Below are 14,763 nucleotides of genomic sequence, written 5' to 3' on the forward strand. Positions count from 1 at the left end.
GGGAATGCATGAATCATAATAACAGAATGGTGTAACACGTTTATGGAAATGTACGTAACATATGTATGGAAATGTGTGTAGCATAACAACAGAAATGGGAGTAACATGTCTATGAAAATGAGTGTAACATCTACAGAAATAGGTGTAGCATAACTATGTAATAGGTGTAGTGTAACCATTGAAAATGTGTGTAGCATAACAACAGAAATGATTGTAACATCCACGGAAATGGATGCAACACTGTTGTATAACTATGTAATGTGTGTAGCGTAATCATGGAATTGGGTGTAGCGTTAGAAATGGGTATAACATGTTTATAGAAATGGTTGTAGCACATATCCAAGGAAATGGGTGTAGCGTAACCATGAAAATGCATGTAGCATAACAACAGAAATGGGTGTAACGTTTATGGAAGTAGGTGTAGCACATATCTATGGAAATGGGTGTAGCGTAACCATGGAAACGCATGTAGCATAACAACAGAAATGGGTGTAACGTTTATGGAAGTAGGTGTAGCACATATCTATGGAAATGGGTGTAGCGTAACCATGGAAATGCATGTAGCACAGCAATACAAAGGGTGTAGTGTAACCATGGGAATGCATGTATCATAACAACAGAAATAGGTGTAACATGTTTATGGAAATGAGTGTAGCACATATCCATGAATAGGAGTGTAGCACAACTATGTAAACAGTGTAGCGTCACCATGGGAATACATGTAGCATAACAACAGAAATAGGTGTAGTGTGACTATGGAAATGCATATAGAATTACCATGGAGTTGGGTGTAGCGTAACGATGTAAACTGCTGTAATGCACTGCTCCACTGACTCATATATCAGTGGTGTAGCAGTTCTTCAGGTGGACTTGGTATCAATCCGCCCACGTTATAACACTGTTTATACCATCTGACCTTGGCAGTAGAACTGGACCTACACTATGTCGAAGTTTACCCTCAACCTCTGCATAACTTTGAAAGTGCGGGATGGAGGGAGGGGACGCCTTTGCAGGACTGTCAGCTGGGCTCTGTTATTTTGTCATTTTTCCACCTGGATCTGAGCTGCATTCATCTTGATTTTTGAATGAGGTCCATTCTATCAAATTAACTTCATTTGATTTTCACAGCCGACGAGCCATTCCTCCTCCTGTCCCCGAATTTCATCTTCGGCTTTTCCTCCCGCTCTTCTTCCCTAATGCAGTGAAAGTTAATTCCGTCCGTATAATCAAGGTAATAAAAATGTATCAGAAAGTGGGTGAACTCTTGAACCCCAGCGGCGTGCGCTGGGTGGAAAACGCATTAAATTCCAGGCGAAACTTTTCAGTACACTGCCAGCTCAGCGAAAAGCGCCGGCACGGCTACAGCTCGTATTTCACACCAGTGTCTGTGCGAGTGTGTGTCTGCGTGTTTCCCCTCAGTGCTTCGTGAAGAAGGGGCGTGGGAGTGACCGAACAATGCAGCATCTGCGGTCATTTCTCATTTCCAGCTTCACAGGGGTGCTCGTGACCGCCCTCTATGTGCCCTTAGTGCAGCCTTTTGCGAAGCCCACATCAATGCGCAGTCACCAGCGACTTCCTAGCTAAAATTTGGAAGTGTTTGAAAGAACCAGGCAAGGGGGCGTGGCTTTGCTTAATAATGTAGTAATACGCAGCCAGTTAAGTACCAACTACTGGCCTGATAAGGCGTAAGAGCATTACAGTTGCTCAGGAAAATGGCAATTAGCATAATCACCGCCTATAACATAGTAATAAGTAACCAATTAACTACCAACTACTAGGGCTTCATAAGAGCATTATAGGTACTTCCCGCTTAATAAAATACTAATGAGCAACCAATTAATTACCAAATCCTGGCCTGATAAAGCTTGGAGCATCACAGCTGCTCTGGAAAATGCCAATTTACAGTAGTTATTGCTTAATAATACAGACAGTTAATTAGTATTTACCAGGTGTTAATACAGCTAAATAAGGCTGATAAGGCTTTAATAATGGCCACAACAATGTTGCATGAAATATATGCTATATAAAACACAAACAATAGTGCTCTGGAAAAAGCTTAATTCTGTGTACTTACTGCTTAATTAATTAGTAATAAGCAGCCACTTAACTACCATCTACTGGCCTGATAAGGCTTAACATTACACGCTGTGCTCTGGAAATGAGTTAATAAACCCCAATTACTGCTTAATAATGTAGTAATAAACAACCAATTAAATACCTGGCCTAACATGGCTAACTTACAAGAGCTCTGCATAATAATAGCTCAACCCAGTTATGCCTGAATAGCGTAGTAATAAATGCACGGTTAATTACCAGCTACTGGCCTGATAAGGCTTAATAAGAGCATTATAAGTGCCCAGAATATCTGCAAGCAATGGGATATCTAACATCAAATGGGAAAGCAAGAAAGAAAGAAAGAAAGCAAAGAAGGGGGGAAATAAGAAAAAGAAGAAAGCAGGGAAGAAAGAAAAGAGAAAAAAATAGTTAAAATGTTATTATACAACCAATAAGACCATTGCACGACTTCCGTAGATTGGGATTCTTGTGGTGACGTTAGAAGTGTATATTTTTGGGGGTTTTAAAAAGCTGATTAAAAGCTTTGCCATATTTTCCCCATGGCTGCATGCCCCCCAACCCCCTGTTCAACCCCACCAATCTTCAACCCAAAGTCGGACCCCTGCTTACACTTACACAGAAATAAGTGGTTGATGATTCAACTGTTTTCTTGAATTAAAATGTTCATTATCCGCTGGTTTGATTTATGGTGCATTGTGGGATATTTTTGGGTCAGGCACACATGTACTCCCTAAATACAGAGGTGCATTGTGGGATATCATTAGTGGACCAATGTTCGGCTGGATCGTTTCTACTCTGGGACACCTGAGAAAAACGGCCGAATGTACCTGGAGAATGCCAATTGCAGCTGAGAATGCAATTTAGAGAAGTGTATATGTGTGAAGAGGTGAGGGCCATCTACTGATAATGGCTTTTTATGGTCACTAGAGAGTAATAACCCGCTTCTACTGACCATTCCAGCTACATCGTCCACAGCCGTCTCTATTAAAGCATTTCAGCAGTGCTTTGATATCATAAAATAGAAAAGCGTTTTGCTGAAGAAGAATAGACGACCTGGGAGACCATCGCCACGTGCCTCAATTGCCTTTTGTGCATTCCGTTGTGTTTGTGGCTATTTAGGTGACCGTATGTGGGGCCAGTGAAGAGGCAGGTTTCCGGGAAAATGAATCCAAATTTTCAGTGCAAGAGGAAATCACATTGATTTTGCTGTAATTCTTCATGAATATTCATAATTCAGAATGAAAGTAAATAAAAAATAAAGACCCAGAATTATATTCTAAGAAAATGAACTTACAGAATGATGTCTATCATCACTCTGGACTAATGTCCAAAATGAAGACACAAAAAAATGAATGTGCAAAATGAAGTAGCAATAAAATTCATGCCTTCTATTATACAGAAGATTTCAAAAAGTGCATTTCAGAAGAGTTCATAACTGAAGCAAACAAAACCCTTTATTAATATTAATAGATCCGTATTTGAAAAACCTGAAAATATTTGAATATAATATCTGAATAAAACATAGCTTGATATATATATATATATATATATATATATATTTTTATATAACAGAGACTCCAAACTTTTGAAAAGTACTGACATACTGAGAGAGAGAGAGAGAGAGAGAGAGAGAGAGAGAGAGAGAGAGAGAGAGAGAGAATTAGTAATGAGGTAAAAATCTACAGTTGAAGTCGAGTGGAAATTCAATCACTCATAAAATGAAAGAATAATACAGGCTTTTGATTGCACTTTCCTTTTTGTAATTACAGTTATTCTCTCTCTCTCTCTCTCTCTCTCTCTCTCGGTGACCGGTACTCTCTGCGTACTTGGAATACTGACTAAGTAAATTCATCACAAACAACTTCCAGAAACATCCAGATGTGTGTGTGTGTAACACAGAGACAGAGAGAGAGAGAGAGAGAGAGAGAGAGAGACTTTGAGCTCTGTCATATGTTACATTTGCCCCCCCCCCCCCCCCCCCCCCCCCCCCCCCCCCCCCCCCCCCCCCCCCCCCCCCCCCCCCCCCCCCAAAAAAAAATAGAAGGGCAATGACTGTGAATGAACTTGACAAAGTTGGCTTGACAAAGCTGTTGCTATGAAATCCCAGGGGGTTGCTAAGGTGTTGACCTGGTATCTCAGGTGGTTTCTAAAGTGTTGCCTGACCATTGTTATAGTATCCCAGGTGGTTGCTAGGTTACTGCTATAATATCACAGGTGGTTGCTAAGATGTTGCCAGGCCATTACTGTGGAATCCAAGGTGGTTGCTAAGGTGTTGCCCAGGTATCTCTGGTGGTTTCTAAAGTGTTGCTGGAGGAGGGTTACAGTATCTCAGGTGTTTGCTAAGGCTGCTAAGCCACTGCTATAATATCCCAAGTGGTTTCTAACATGTTGCTAGGCCACTGCTATGGAATCCCAGGTAAGATGTTACCCAGGTATCTCTGGTGGTTTCTAATGTGTTATTGTTATAGTATACAGGTGGTTGCTAAAGTTGCTATATCATTGTCATAGTATCGCAGGTGGTTGCTAAAGTTGCTAGGTCATTGTCATAGTGTTGCAGGTGGTTGCTAAAGTTGCTATATCATTGTCATGGTATCGCAGGTGGTTGCTAAAGTTGCTAGGTCATTGTCATGGTATCCCAGTTGGTTGCTAAAATGTTGCTAGGCCACTGCTATGAAATCCCCGGTGGTTAATAACGTGTTGCACAGGTATCTCAGGTGGTTTCTAAAGTCTTGCTAGACCATTGCTATAATATCCCAGGTGGTTGCTAAGTTATGCTAGGCCACTGGTATGGCATCCCAAGTGGTTGCTAAGATGTTGCTAGGCCGTTGCTTATACATGCCTGTGTATATATTGTGTGCTAGTAAGTATGAGTGTCTGTATGTAATGTCTATGACAAGCAGTGTGAAAGATGAAAGAGAATGCTTGGTTGAGAACTGTGTCAGAACCATACAAGTGATCGTTCCCAAAGACACAAGTGCACAATTCCTGTTTAGGTTCTATGATCTAGCTTGATAAATGCAACCTGTGAAAACAGTACAAAGGAGCACAGATTATTAAAATGAAGAACAATAACTGGCTCCTTCAGGGGTACGCAGGATTCATTCAACTGCCTCAATTAAATGCCTTTGCTTACAGTTACTGTTTGCCAAATGTGCCATACTTGCTTTTCAGTCTCACTTTTCAAATATGAGCCATTGTGGATGTCACCTTTTTCATTCTTAATGCTATACAGATTTCTCACATCATCAAATCAATCAGTTCCATGTAAGATTGAAAATATCTTTATTTTGCAGGTTCTTACAAACTGTTTGAAACTTGTATGAAACTAGTTTCACTTTAAAGTGAGTTCATTTGTATACGCAAAGAAATTGGTTTCTAATATTGGGCACCTGGTGTGGCCAATCAGATTTCACGGTAGGCACTGGCCACTCCGGCCACCCCTTCAAAAATGTGTGGAACTACTTTTTGGTAGAAGAAAGTGCCAATATTGAAAACATGAAAATGTTCAGAGCTCCCTTGCTTTACATTTTCCTTTACTTCACTATGGAAAGCACTGGAGCTATCAAAGTTGTTGTTATTGTCAATGGGGCGTTTCATTCATGTACAGCTGTGATAATACTCAGCATAACCCACTCCCTCATGTTCTACTGCAGTAGCAGTTTTGTAGCAGTGAAAGAAATTTCCCGCTGCACAAAAATGATTGTGGTTGGTTGAGTTGCCTTGCAATCAGTTGGCCCTTCTGGTCAAAGTACGCACCCTCTCATTGACCCCCATCCACCAGTCAGCCCTCAGCTAGGTCTCAGATAACATTTACTTAGTGATTCTGCTTCCAGGTCAGTCTGTTAGCTCCTGTATTTCATTTATTTCTCATGGATTCCATTGGGATCCTGCAGGAGTTCTACTTCATTTCCCTTTGACTGACAGTAATGAGAACTTCATGCAGTACAGAAAATTGCTTCAGGAACCGAAGACCTAAAATTTGCTGAACTGAAACAAGTAGTAGAATGCATTTATGGAAGGACTCAGAGTAATTTGGTGATTTGTAAGTTCTAAAGTGACTTGATGCCCAGCTTTTAGTGTCTTGCAATTAAAGATAAGATGAAGAACGAGGCAGAAGAAATGGACGAGATGGGTTTGACACCAATCAGATTTGAGCAGGTGTGTGCAGTAGTTGATTTGAGAACAGATGTGTTTACGTGGGTTCAGATTAGAAATTTATTTTGATTGGGCCTTGCTCTCCAACAGTAGTCGCTACATAACTGCATTTAGTAACTAAACAATCAAATGACAAATCGATCAATCAATTGACAAGAAGAAGAAGAAGAAGAAGCATTCTATTTTTATTACATTCGGCACAGCAAGAAAAGTCCAAAACTGTGCAAGTTGGCAATCTCCAGTACCGGTAACTTGTCAATGGATATGGGGCATTGTGATGGACACAGGCTTGTCTCTGGACAAAAAAAAAGTGGTCAAAAAGAGCCCATTTCTGATCCTCCTTCTCCTTGTTGTGTTTCATCACATCTTCATACCCTCCCCCTCACTTTGTATTAGCAGTGCACTAGATCAGGATGATGCGATTAGCTGATCTTGGTGTGTGTTCCTTCAGGTTGCTCCTACCGCACTCTGCTCATTCAATTACATTGCTCTGTCTGTGGCTAATTCACAGCAGGAACCCGTCCCAGTTATTAGATTACCTGCTTCCTGTCCAGCTACGGGTATTTTCCCATCCCTATTCCTCCCTCTCCTGCTCAGGAAGTGTACCTTGACACCATAGCTAGCCAACATAACCAGAAACATACTCAGTGACATGATGTACCTTTGTCTCTAGATCACTGCTGATTTTTTGTTTACTAAAATAAAAACCAGACAACTTTCCATTATTGATATTGTTCATAATCAAAGCAACTTGAAATGCATGACCTAGAGACAGTCCATCCATTCACCGGTGCCTGATCAAGGATCAACTCAATATGATACCATGTAGGTTTTAGTACTTAATCAGTAGCCAATGTTGTCCAGTTGAGCTGTGGAAGCAGTAGTGGGGACGGGGAGGGGGGGGGGGGGGGGTAATATGCACCCCCTCAGGCTTTTGCAATTTGCTTGCATTACCTATGCCAGGTGCCAAGGATCGCCTCTGTCCAGAGGCAGCCATGAAGGATCAAGCCAAATGCCGATATACTGCGATATAAGACTGAGGGGTTGAGGGTGGCTACTGGTGGCTGTTAGTGTTAGCTACCTAGCTAGATATCATTATGTTGCCACAGCAAACTCTTTATAAGAGCAATAGGTCTAAAAATGACAATATCAACTTTCCATGCTAGTTTAGATTCTGATCACGCACCTGGTTTATCCTCACTTGGAAGTGTAAAGAATTCACTTTATGTGTAGCTTCAACTGCAGGTGTTGGCAAATCTATAAGAGACTTCCCAACTGAAGACAAACAGTCCCAGCTTAAATAATCAAACATTACTCACCGCTGCTCTCTAAAGTTGTTCATTATGTTAATTAAGTGACCCTTATTAGTCACACAGCAGGGAAATTTCACCTCCGCATTTAATCCATCCATGCAGGGAAAAACCATGTGAATGCACACATACTAGGGGGCAGTGAGCACACTTGCCCGGAGCGGTGGGCAGCCCTATCCACAGTGCCTGGGGAGCAGTTGGGGGTTGGGTGCCTTGCTCAAGGGAACCTCAGTCACATACTGTCAGCTCAGGGAATTGAACAAATGACTTTCCGATCACAGGGCCAGTTCCCTAACCTGCACTGATTACAAGCCATAACTTGAGTGTTGTTGTTGGTTTTATATAGTTTAGGCTTGAATCACCAATTATTTATCATCATTTATATAGCAGCCTTTAAATCACCATAGCTCATTTTGATGCCTTGGAGTGAATATGAAGTGAATTACTGAACGGTCAAAAAACGGACACGAAGGTCAGACTATAGCCTTACGTTTATTGGCCGAAGTGGCTCAATGTTGAATGTGCATTTTATGATGAAATATGAAATTTTTGGACAAAATATTCCATTTGGACGCATTTACCAACAACATTTGATGCCTTGGAGTGAATTTTAAGTGAATTAATGAACGGTCAAAAAACGGACACAAAGGTCAGACTTTAGCCTTACATTTACTGGCCGAAGTGGCTCGATGTCAAATGTCCATTCTTTTCACTTAATATTCACTCCAAGGCATCAAAAGTAGTCAGAAAATGCTTCTGTATGATTTATTTTGTCCAAAATATTCAAATTTCATCAGAAAATGCACATTTGTCATTGGGCCAAATTGGCCAAAAAATGTAAGGCAGGAAGCATTTTCTGCCTACTTTTGATGCCTTGGAGTGAATATTAAGTGAATTAATGAACGTTCAAAAAACGCACACTAAGGTAAGCCTTACGTTTTTTGGCAAATTTGGCTCAATGTCAAACGTGCATTTTCTGATGAACTTTGAATATTTGTGACAAAATAAATCATAAAGAATCATTTTCTGCCTACTTTTGATGCCTTGGAGTGAATATTAAGTGAATTAATGGACTGTCAAAAAACGCTCCCGAAGGTAAGACTATAGCCTTAGATTTTTTGGCCCATTTGGCCCATTGACAAATGTGCATTTTCTGATGAAGTTTGAATATTTTGGACAAAATACATCATACAGAAGCCTTTTCTGACTATTTTTGATGCCTTGGAGTGATTATTAAGTGAATTAATGAACAGTCAAAAAACGCACACAAACATAAGACTATAGCCTTACATTTTTTGGCCAATTTGGCTCAATGACACATGTGCATTTTCTGATGAAATTTGAATATTTTGGACAAAATAAATCATATGGAAGCATTTTCTGACTATTTTTGATGCCTTGGAGTGAATATTAAGTGAATTAATGAACGGTCAAAAAACGCACACGAACGTAAGACTATAACCTTACATTTTTGGGCCAATTTGGCTCAATGTCAAATGTGCATATTCTGATGAAATTTGAATATTTTGGACAAAATAAATCATAAAGAATCATTTTCTGACTACTTTTGATGCCTTGGAGTGAATATTAAGTGAATGAATGAACGGACAAAAAACCCTCACGAAGGTAAGACTATAGCCTTACGTTTTTTGGACAATTTGGCCCAATGACAAATGTGCATTTTCTGATGAAATTTGAATATTTTGGACAAAATCCATCATACAGAAGCATTTTCTGACTACTTTTGATGCCTTGGAGTGAATATTAAGTGAATTAATGAACGGTCAAAAAACGCACACGAACGTAAGACTATAGCCTTAAATTTTTTGGCCAATTTGGCAGAATGAAAAATGTGCATTTTCTGATGAAATTTGAATATTTTGGACAAAATAAATCATACAGAAGCATTTTCTGACTACTTTTGATGCCTTGGAGTGAATATTAAGTGAATTAATGAACGGACAGAAAACGCTCCCCTCTCCTTGGATCACCACCTTATCGTGGTGGAGGGGTTTGCGTGCTTGAATGATCTTAGGAGCTATGTTGTCTGGAGCAAAAGCTCCTGGTAGGGTCTCCCATGGCAAACTGGTCCTAAGTGACAGGTCAGACAAAGTGTGATCCATAATATCCCCTATGAAGACACAAAAGCAGGACTTGTGTACCCTGCCCGGAACAGGGTTACCGGGGCCCCACCCTGGAGCCAGGCCTGGGGGAGGGGCTCGCCAGCGAGCGTCTGGTGGCCGGGCATTTACTCATGGTGCCCGGCCGGGCCCAGCCCGAAGGAGTTACATGAGTCCCCCCTCCCATCGACCCACCACCAATGGGAGGGGCAGTAGTAGGGGTTCAGTGCGTTGTGGATCGGGCAGTGTCCGAAGGCGTGGGCCTTGGCGTTCTGATCCTCGGTTGCTGAAACTGGCTTTTGGAACTTGGAACGTTACCTCACTGGCGGGGAAAGAGCCTGAGTTGGTGCGCGAGGTTGAGAGATACCGGCTAGATATAGTCGGGCTCACCTCAACACACAGCTTGGGCTCTGGGTCCAATCTCCTTGAGAGGGGCTGGACTTTATTCTTTTCTGGAGTTGCCCATGGTGAGAGGCGGCGGGCAGGTGTGGGCTTTCTCATAGCCCCTCGACTCGGTGCCTGTATGTTGGGGTTTTCTCCGGTGGACGAGAGGGTAGCTTCCCTACGCCTTCGGGTTGGGGAACGGGTCCTGACTGTTGTCTGTGCTTATGCACCGAACAGCAGTTCAGAGTACCCAGCCTTCTTTGAGTCCTTGGGAAGGGTGCTTGAAAGTGGGAGGAATGGCCTCTCTGATCTGAACCCGAGTGGTGTTCAGTTTTTGGACTTCTGCGCAAACCACAGTTTGTCCATCACGAACACCATGTTTGAACACAAGGATGTCCATAAGTGCACATGGCACCAGGACACCCTAGGCCGCAGTTCAATGATTGACTTTGTAGTCGTGTCATCGGACTTGCGGCCATGTGTTTTGGACACTCGGGTAAAGAGAGGAGCTGAGCTGTCAACTGATCACCACCTGGTGGTGAGTTGGATCAGGTGGTGGGGGAAGATGCCGGTCAGACCAGGCAAGCCCAAACGTATAGTGAGGGTTTGCTGGGAACGTCTAGCAGAAGAACCTGTCAGATTGATCTTCAACTCACACCTCCGTCAGAACTTTGACCAGATATCGGGGGAGGTGGGGGACATTGACTCAGAATGGGCCATGTTCCGTTCCTCCATTGCTGAAGCGGCTGACTGTAGCTGTGGCCGTAAGGTAGTTGGTGCCTGTCGGGGCGGTAATCCTCGAACCCGGTGGTGGACACCCCAGGTGAGAGATGCCGTCAAGCTGAAGAAGGAGTCCTACCGGGCATGGTTGGCCTGTGGGACACCAGAGGCAGCTGGCAGGTATCGACAGGCCAAGCGATCTGCGGCTTCAGTTGTCGCCAAGGCAAAAACCCGTGTATGGGAGGAGTTTGGTGAGGCCTTGGAAAGTGACTTTAAGTCAGCTCCGAAAAGATTCTGGCAAACCGTCAGGCGACTCAGAAGGGGAAAGCAGTGTGCCACTAGCACTGTATATAGTGGAGATGGTGTGCTGCTGACTTCGACTGAAGACGTCATTGGGCGGTGGAAGGAGTACTTTGAGGACCTTCTCAATCCCACCAACACGTTCTCCAGTGAGGAGGCTGAGTCTGGGGACATGGGAATAGGCTTGTCCATTACTGAGGCCGAAGTCGCTAAGGTAGTTAAGAAGCTCCTTGGTGGCAAGGCTCCGGGGGTGGATGAGATCCGCCCTGAGTTCCTCAAGGCTCTGGATGTTGTGGGGCTGTCTTGGCTGACACGCCTTTTCAACATTGCGTGGATATCGGGGGCGGTGCCACTGGATTGGCAGACTGGGGTGGTGGTGCCTCTTTTTAAAAAAGGGGACCGGAGGGTGTGTTCCAACTACAGGGGAATCACACTCCTCAGCCTCCCTGGCAAGGTCTATGCAGGGGTACTGGAGAAGAGAGTCCGGCTTATAGTCGAACCTCGGATCCAGGAGGAACAGTGCGGGTTCCGCCCTGGTCGTGGAACACTGGACCAACTCTTCACCCTCTCCAGGATTCTGGAGGGTTCATGGGAGTTTGCCCAACCAGTCCACATGTGCTTTGTGGATCTGGAGAAGGCATTCGACTGTGTTCCCCGGGGTATTCTGTGGGAGGTGCTTCGGGAGTACGGGGTACATGGCTCTTTGCTACGAGCCATTCAGGCCCTGTACAAACAAAGCAGGAGTTTGGTTCGCATGGCCGGCAGTAAGTCAAACTCGTTCCCAGTGAGAGTTGGACTCCGTCAGGGCTGCCCTTTGTCACCGATTCTATTCATAATTTTTATGGATAGAATTTCTAGGCGCAGTCAAGGGATGGAGGGTGTCCGGTTTGGTGACCTCAGGGTCACATCGCTGCTGTTTGCAGATGATGTGGTCCTATTGGGGACATCAGGCCGCGAACTTCAGCTTTCGCTGGATCGGTTTGCAGCCGAGTGTGAAGCGGCTGGGATGAGAATCAGTACCTCTAAATCCGAGACCATGGTTCTCAGGCGGAAAAGGGTGGAGAGCCTTCTCTGGGTCGGGGATAGGCTCTTGCCTCAAGTGGAGGAGTTCAAGTATCTCGGGGTCTTGTTCACGAGTGATGGTACAAGGGAGCGGGAGATTGACAGGCGGATTGGTGCTGGGTCAGCAGTGATGCGGGCTCTTTACCGGTCTGTTGTGGTAAAGAAAGAGCTGAGCCATAAGGCAAGGCTCTCGATTTACCGGTCGATCTACTTTCCCACCCTCACCTATGGTCATGAGCTTTGGGTAATGACCGAAAGAATAAGATTGCGAATACAAGCGGCCGAAATGAGTTTCATCCGCAGGGTGTCTGGACTCTCCCTTAGAGATAGGGTGAGAAGTTCAGTCATCCGGGAGGGACTCGGAGTAGAGCCGCTGCTTCTTCACGTCGAGAGGAGCCAGCTGAGGTGGTTCGGGCATCTGGTTAGGATGCCTCCTGGACGCCTCCCTCGGGAGGTGTCACAGGCGAGTCCACCTGGGAGGAGACCCCGGGGAAGACCCAGGACACGCTGGCGCGACTATATCGCCCAGCTGGCCTGGGAGCGCCTCGGAATCCCCCTTGGAGAGCTGGTGGAAGTGGCTGGGGAAAGGGAGGTCTGGGCTTCATTGCTTAGGATGCTGCCCCCGCGACCCGAACCCCGGAGAAGCGGAAGATAATGGATGGATGGATGGATGGATGGATGGATGGATGGATGGATGGATGGATGGATGGATGGACAAAAAACGCTCCCGAAGGTAAGACTATAGACTTACGTTTATTGGCCGAAGTGGCTCAATGTTGAATGTGCATTTTATGATGAAATATGAATTTTTTGGACAAAATATTCCTTGTGGACCCATTTTCCAACAACCTTTTGATGCCTTGGAGTGAATATTAAGTGAATTAATGAACGGTGAAAAAACACTCAGGAAGGTAAGACTATAGCCTTACGTTTTTTGGCCAATTTGGCTCAATGTCAAATGTGCATTTTCTGATGAAATTTGAATATTTTGGACAAAATAAATCATACAGAAGCATTTTCTGACTACTTTTGATGCCTTGGAGTGAATATTAAGTGAATTAATGAACGGTTTAAAAATGCACACGAACGTAAGACTATAGCCTTAAATTTTTTGGCCAATTTGGCTCAGTGTCAAATGTGTATTTTCTGATGAACTTTGAATATTTTGGACAAAATAAATCATACAGAAGCATTTTCTGACTACTTTTGATGCCTTGGAGTGAATATTAAGTGAATTAATGAACGGTCAAAAAACCCTCAGGAAGGTGACTATAGCCTTACGTTTTTTGTCCAATTTGGCTCAATGACAAATGTGTATTTTCTGATGAACTTTGAATATTTTGGACAAAATAAATCATACAGAAGCAATTTCTGACTACTTTTGATGCCTTGGAGTGAATATTAAGTGAATTAATGAACGGTCAAAAAACCCTCAGGAAGGTGACTATAGCCTTACGTTTTTTGGACCAATTAGGCCCAATGACAAATGTGCATTTTCTGATGAAATTTGAATATTTTGGAAAAAATCCATCATACAGAAGCATTTTCTGACTACTTTTGATGCCTTGGATTGGATATTGAGTGAAATAATGAACGGTCAAAAAACGCACACGAACGTAAGACTATAGCCTTAAATTTTTTTGCCAGTTTGGCCATATGAAAAATGTGCATTTTCTGATGAAATTTGAATATTTTGGACAAAATAAATCATACAGAAGCATTTTCTGACTACTTTTGATGCCTTGGAGTGAATATTAAGTGAATTAATGAACGGTCAAAAAACGCACACGAACGTAAGACTATTGACTTACGTTTATTGGCCGAAGTGGCTCAATGTTGAATGTGCATTTTATGATGAAATATGAATTTTTTGGACAAAATATTCCTTGTGGACCCATTTTCCAACAACCTTTTGATGCCTTGGAGTGAATATTAAGTGAATTAATGAACGGTGAAAAAACACTCAGGAAGGTAAGACTATAGCCTTATGTTTTTTGGACCAATTTGGCCCAATGACAAATGTGCATTTTCTGATGAAATTAGAATATTTTGGACAAAATCCATCATACAGAAGCATTTTCTGACTACTTTTGATGCCTTGGAGTGAATATTAAGTGAATTAATGAACGGTCAAAAAACGCACACGAAGGTAATACTATAGCCTTACGTTTTTTGGCCAATTTGGCTCAATGACAAATGTATATTTTCTGATGAACTTTGAATATTTTGGACAAAATAAATCATACAGAAGCATTTTCTGACTACGTTTGATGCCTTGGAGTGAATATTGAGTGAAATCTTGAACGGTTTAAAAACGCACACGAACGTAAGACTATGGCCTTACGTTTTTTGGCCAATTTGGCCCAATGACAAATGTGCATTTTCTGATGAAATTTGAATATTTTGGACAAAATAAATCATACAGAAGCATTTTCTGACTACTTTTGATGCCTTGGAGTGAATATTAAGTGAATTAATGAACGGACAAAAAACGCTCCCGAAGGTAAGACTATAGACTTACGTTTATTGGCCAAAGTGGCTCAATGTTGAATGTGTTTTGGACAATTTGGCTCAATGTCAAATGTGCATTTTCTGATGAAATTTGAATATTTTGGACAAAATAAATCATACAGAAG

This window comes from Pygocentrus nattereri, chromosome 22 (genome assembly GCF_015220715.1).
Source record: "Pygocentrus nattereri isolate fPygNat1 chromosome 22, fPygNat1.pri, whole genome shotgun sequence".
NCBI lineage: Eukaryota > Metazoa > Chordata > Actinopteri > Characiformes > Serrasalmidae > Pygocentrus > Pygocentrus nattereri.